Raw genomic sequence first — 7,571 nt, forward strand, 5'->3', positions numbered from 1 at the left:
CAATTTTGTGACGTCCAAATTCACTACTAAAAAGTAAATGGACATGGTCACATGCAATATAATTTACCCAACTATGAGTCGGGATCGAATCCCACAGGGAACAATATGTAGGCGATTAGGCATGTAAGAGAATTATTACTTATTATGTTAAGCCAAACACTTAGAAAGGTTTTGAGAAAATATTTATAACTAATTGCGAAAATGTAAACTAACCTAGAAAGCATGTAAAATGATCAATAGCTAAAAGCATGGATGCATTGGGAATAACATTCAAGTAACGATCTAGTATATTTCACGATTTTACAAACATGAGCGAGTTTATTTTGATTAGCCTCGAGTAATAATTCTATATTAGTTTCTTTCAAAGACTAACAAGACTTTCTAATTGAATTTTCTCTAAAATAATTAAGAGATTAAGCACACCCGAATATGGCTACAAGTAGTTCAATCCTATCCCTAGGTAGAATCTATAAAGTGAGGGTTAAAGCCTCAAGTTCTTGTTAATTAATCTTTCCCAACCCCAAATTATCTTTCCCAAAATTAATTCGAAGTAAATGGGCGAGTCCTAGGGTTAGCTAATCCCTTTGGAAACATTAAAGAACAAGAATAATTAAAGAAACAATAACTCACTTCATAATAAATAAAAACGGTTCAATACATAAGAACAACAATGTATTTAATCCACACTTTAAATACGAATATTTCCATAAACAAGATTCAAGTGTTAGAAAAAATACTACACACTTATATATACAATACAAAGCAAGAAAATGAAGAAATGAACATAAATGGGTAAGAAATTCTCAACTAAAAACTCCAAATCTTCAAGACCCAAGTGTGTGTGCAAGAACCCTAGCTCCAAAACATGTGTTATCTAGTCAAGAGATGTCCACTGCCTAAGATTTTCCAAAGATTGTTTACAAATGAGCTAGGTTGTGTATTAAATGGTTTGGGGTAAAAATGTGAAATTTCAGAACTGTCCAGGCTTTTCCACCCATTTCTTCTTCGCGTTCGTGATCCATCCTTCGCGTTCGCAAAGGTTTGGCTTCCTGCTTCTTTGTGTTCGCAAAGGTTTGGCTTCCTGCTGCTTCGCGTTCCTGAAGGATAATTCACTGGGCAGATCTCTCTTCTTCATTTTAGCTCCTTTTTGACTCGTTTTCACTTGGTGTCTTCACTATCAATTTTAAATCACATAAAACCTGTAAAATAAAAGTAAATGACATTAAAATACGATTTTATCAACCAAACATAGCAAAAATCTAAGATTAAAGACGAGATAAGTTGGTAAAATACCCACTTATCATTGGAATCATGAAAAATTTATAAATTCGAATCAAATATATTTACCCGAATACAAATCATAAAAATCCCCTCCAAAATCACCCATATCCAAGCTTAATAACTCAAAATGGGATAAAATAACCAAAACCCTCGAAATGAAATGTTATATAAATCTGCCCAGGGGTCCTCTACGCAATCGCTGGACCTACTTCACGATCGTGAAGAACAAATCATACACTGGTCAAAGTCCTTCTTCCCGAACGCGATCTGACACCCGTGAATGCGACCCTCAACTTCACTGGCCTCCGTGAATACGACCTCAAGCACGCGAACGCGACGCGCAGGACGCGAATGCGATGAACACCCCTTAGGCTCCGCGAACACGCCATGCCCACTGCATATGTGATGAGTAAATCATCAGTTACCTAAATTACACTCCTTGATCGCGATGAACTATATGACATCAGAAAACCAGCAACTTCAAACATGAGCGAAATGGTCTAAAACTCTTCCGAAACACACCCGAGGCCTATGGGACCCCGTCAATTCATACCAATAAATTTCAAAATATAACACGGATCTACTTGAGACCTCAAATCATACAAAATAACATCAAAACCACGAATTGAACGCACATTCAAGCTTAATGAACTATATCAAAATTCCAACTTCCAAACTAACGTCGAACATGCCTAAACAACTCGGAATCTCCTCAAAATTTGCATACAAATCCCAAATGACATATGAACTTATTCCAACTCCCAGAATCACAATCTGAATCCGATAATATTAAAGTCAACTCCCGGTGCCAACTTTCGCCAATTACAACCGAATCACCCTAGGAACCTCCGGAACGAAAACCGGACATACGCCTAAGTTCAAAATTACCATCCGGACCTAATGGAACTATCAAGACTCCGATTCGGGACCAAATACGAAAAGTCAAACTTGGTCAACTCTTCCAACTTAAAGCCTCTAAATTGTATATCATTCCTCCAAATCAATCCCGAACCGCTCAAGAACCAAAACCGACCATACACGCGTGTTATAATACATCATGTGAAGGTACTCAAGACCTCAAACCACCGAACGGAATGCAAATGCTCCAAATGACCAGTCGAGTCAATACATTTATTAAAGATGATAATTAAAATATTTATTTAATTTAAGTAAAATATCAAAATAAAATTGAAAAGTATTTTAATTCCTTCAAAATAATTTAAATATATCAAAAAATCATTCAACAAATATAAAAGCATTCATCCCAAAAGTCACTATATATTAGAAAACTATAGCTTATTAATTAGCTATATTTATTTTATGTGATTTTATTATCTTTATTGTTAAATATTTTAATACATTGTAATGACTCATCTCACATTATTTTGTGTTATTTTCTTGAGTAACACCTTATATAGTGGTATCCTACTAAGACCAAGTTATATATTTTATACTATGAATATTTTATCAAAAATATCCAATAAACCTGAAAAAAATAAAGAAAATCCGAGAAAAACAAAGATTGAAAAATTTGAATTTTGATGGTTTGGTTTCATTTGTTTTATAAATTTAAATATGTAATACCCTATATTTTAATAAGGGTGTATTGGTCATTAGCAAAATAATAATAATAATAATAATAATAATAATAATAATAATAATAATAATAATAATAATAATAATAATAATAATAATAATAATAATAATAATAATAATAATAATAATAATAATAATAATAATAATAATAATAATATAAGAAATTAGCTAAAAAAAAGAAGAAGAATAACTAAAAAAAAAAAAAGATAAGGACTTCAAAAAAAAAAGAAGGGCCGAAGCCCATTCTGCCCAAAAAGGACAAGAAACAAAACCTAGCAAAATAACTAACAAAAAAAAAAAATTAAAGCCAAAAAGGAGTTTGGGAAAGGAATACGCAGTTTGCTCCAAATTGAAACAGAAGCAAAAGAAAAGGGTTGAGACAAAAATCCCTTAGACTACTATCGAACAGAAAAACAAAAGAAAGAAGCTTTGGTTGTTTCTCTAGCGCTGAATACTGTGTTTCATTTAATATTTGGCATACAATTCCTTAAATTTCAGCAATACACTCCAGGTAGTTACATGTATTTCTTTCTCTTTAAGAATATGGAATTTTATACACATAATCTTTGTAGGGCTGAGTAGATATAATTTTGAAGTTGGATTAAAAATTTGTAAGATATAGTTAAGGAAATTGGGAGAAATTCATGAGACTTTTCCTTGAATTAACTGGGTAAATTATATGAATAGGTTGGAGTTGATAGATTAGTAATTACTCATATGTGGGTAAATATAATTCGGCGAATTAAGAGTCAAATATGGAACCTCGAGGGTTGGGTATTCTAAATTATCTAATTTTTGGCATACAATTCCTTAAGTTTCAGCAATACACTCCAGGTAGTTACATGTATTTCTTCCTCTTTAAGACTATGGAATTTTATACACATAATCTTTGTAGGGCTGAGTAGATATAATTTTGAAGTTGGATTAAAAATTTGAAAGATATAGTTAAAGAAATTGGGAGAAATTCATGAGACTTTTCCATGAATTAACTGGGTAAATTATATGAATAGGTTGGAGTTGAAAGATTAGTAATTACTCATATGTGGTAAATATAATTCGGCGAATTAAGAGTCAAATATGGAACCTCGAGGGTTGGGTATTCTAAATTAGCTATAAATTAGCCTAAACATAGAAATTAACATGAGACCGATATTATGTAATTATAGATTGAATTGGAGGAAGTTATACGAATTGCTCGAGGTGAAGCATTTGGAATTTCGGCACGACTACTGTGAGTAGTAACCTTACCTCAATTTGTATTTCTACAACTAGCATGATTTACATACGATTTTAATATGAACATGTTACCGACTGCTTTGAATTTGTATGTGGGATAAGTCCTTTGCTCGATATGATGCCGACTATACTTATTTTAGACGATTACAGTCATTCTGAATATTCTCATTGTTACTGAATATGTTATATCGTTACTTGAGATAAGATTTACCGTTATCGAAACAAAGTTACATGATTTGATAAGAATCGAAATGCCCTAATTGTTTTAAATTATTTTTCTATGAGTATATACGGATTACAGAGACAAGTATAAATGGGAGTAGACTTTGAAGGATCCCGTAGCTAACGGCGGGTTCGTTTGACCTGGTGCACCTTGTATTTTCCGATTACAGAGTACAGTTATAGCCCTCGCTAGTAGGAAGGTAGAACTAGCATACCGTTACCGATTTCCCTCGAGTAGGGACTACCGTTATATTTGACTTCTTGCGAAGAAGTCCACAGTTATACCGATTACATGATTCGTTCATTGAAACCTCCCAAAATGTGAATATTGATATTATACAGTGATTACCGAGCTTATTATTGAATTGTTAATTATATTTTACTACAAGAAAAGCGTGATGAGACTGAAAATTATTTATTGTTTTTGAAAGGGCGTTTTTATGTTATTTTCTCTTTGAGATACTAGCATGTTTCTGACTTGTCCCCAAATAAAAACGGTTGTGGTTAAGTATTATTACTCACTGAGCTAGCGACTCATTCCCTGCTAAATTTTTTTACAGAGACAGCAGTTGACGCAGGCGAGGATTTCGTTAATTAGAGCGCACAGGTTGAGAATTCTTGGTGAGCCTCGCACTTGTTCGCGTGGGGCGGAGATGTTTATCAATTGTTATGGTCTTTTCTTTGAATTCTTAGAGTCGCTCCGTAGTCATTCTTTTAGTGTCATGAGTATTATTTTGCTATTAGTCTTATGTCGAGTATCGTTATTTATTATCAAAGTCGGAGATAAATTAGTATTTCTGGTTGTTAGTGGGTTGATTAGTAATGGTGAAGACTATTTTGGTTAATTGATAGTTGTCGATTGTTTGAATTGCTATTAGGATGTTTGGTTGCTGATTTGAGATAGGAAAATTTTTTGGGATAGTCCAAAAACAGAGGAAACTCTATCCGATTTTTTGTAAAACACCGATGAGGCTTACTTGGGAGCACTTGCTCCTAAGCGCCGGTCACCATCCTGAATTGGGCCGTGACAAAATATCTGACACAATTAATTTGGTTTGATAATTAAATTACCCGAACTAATCCGACCTATGTACCCCTTATAACTAGGCAACCTATAAGAGAACAAACAAACAAATAAAATATAATATTGAGTTATGAGTGCTGGATTATGACCCAATAGTTAATCTTAATTGATCCCGCACATCTTGATACAGACTATCATTTGCCTGGGTTATTATCCAACCGATTTATTGACTCGACCCATTTAACCCACTCAAACATACCTCAATTTGCTCATTTAACACCTCTAGTGGTACCTTGCGGCACTGTTTTGGTTCGCCAGTTTCATCACATTGGAGTAAGCCATATATAATGTCACTAATCAGCTCCTAGAAACCAAAGAAAAAGTAATCTCAATTGATTGAGTACATTTGTTTCTTCTCCTTAATCACTTCATTATTTGATCTATATATATCGGGTTCACTTGAATGCTGCATAAATTTTATGACCATTTAGACGTTGACTTAGAGATTATTTTGATTATAACCTTTTATTGTTATTCATCCACTAACACAATTATCATTAGCGACCATCATCCACAACCACATCTTGATTGCTAGCCAAAAATGTACAACCATCACCTCCGATTACTTCTCCCACCAGCCAATTCTAGCAACCACTTCCACCTTCACTTTCGCCAATGAATCGAAGTTATGCATGTCAAATAAGTTTTAACAAAAGAAAAAAAAAACATTTAATAAGTTGGGATTTGAATAATTCAAAACATCCACAAGGTGAAAACTTATAACAAAAACTTTAACTCTTTGTGACGTTCTAGTTTGTCATAATATATTCAATGTGAAAAATATTGAAAGAATTACGTACAAGAAAATACACATGATTTCACACCATAACAAAAAATGACCCATGTTTTTAAGTTTTACCCGACCTAACCCATATTGTACATATTTTGACAACATTAGTTCTTGCAAATTCAAAATCTGTGTTCTTACAAGTTACAACCATTGCTTCTAAAAGCTATGGAGTTAACTCTGTGTTCTCACAACCATTGTTTTCAATCTCTCTTCTTCTTACATCTTTTACATATGCTTCAAGGGGCCGTCCCCAATTACTGCTTCTCCCACAATGTCACCTAGTTGCAATGTAAAAAAGTTGAAGAGTAGAAGTCTACCATTGAAGGCCATTCAAATCTTTGCTTTCGAAAATAGAATTTTTTGAGTTTGTTAGTTGTTTGGATTGGGTGTTGTTCCAATTGATTGAAAATATCAAAAGGAGTTCAAAATTTAAATTTAAAGTGATTTGGAGTAGATTTGAGCAAGATTTGAGTTAAATTTCAGAAAAGACGCAAGGAAGAAGACGAAGTGAGTTTTTTGTATAATTATGTATAATCTTGTATAATAGTGTATATGAGTGTATAAACACATCTTATACAATATTATACACTTCTATACACATTTATACAAGCGTCTATAGACGAACTTCGACGAACTTCTTCCACGATTTTCAGTTGCAATTCTTGTTCAAAACCAGTCCAAATCTCCATTAAATTACTTCAAATTTTATATACAACCTCCTTATACTATTTCTAACAAGTCTAAATAATATCCACTCCAAATTTCTCATAAAATCAAATTTTAAATTTAAACCCACATATTTAAGCTTGTTAAAAATATAATTTTCACCTCCCAAATAGATCTAGTTTGTTGAACTAATATTTGAGGCACAGTTATTGATTCGAAAATTAACTTAAAAGCTTGAGCAATCTTTTTAAAAAAATAAATAGTAATTTTAAGAGTCTATTGGAGTTGGATATTGAATCTTAGCCTATTATTTTTGGGTTAGTTGATTGTAAATTAAAATATGGGCTATAAAATTGAAAAGTATGAAGCCCGATTGTTCTTATATGAAATTTTCCCAAAAATATTTGAAAGAAACGACTGCTAGGAACAAATATCGTTTAATTGGAAGTTGGAAATTGATATACGAAAAAAAATGATTGCTTACTAGGGTATTGATTTTGAAATTTGTATATTTTGCACTATTTGTGTTGTATTGGCTAATAAATTGCTTTTTAATGACAGAGGAATATGAACTTTCTATTTATGACCTTCACAAATTATATTATAATTAAATAGCTTTGGGTTGCCTTCAAATGCAGTAATTGATAATTAAACAATTCGCTTTAATGACATGCTCTTATAATATATTTGTGATCG

Source organism: Nicotiana tabacum, chromosome 1 (assembly GCF_000715075.1).
Source record: "Nicotiana tabacum cultivar K326 chromosome 1, ASM71507v2, whole genome shotgun sequence".
Taxonomy (NCBI): Eukaryota; Viridiplantae; Streptophyta; class Magnoliopsida; order Solanales; family Solanaceae; genus Nicotiana; species Nicotiana tabacum.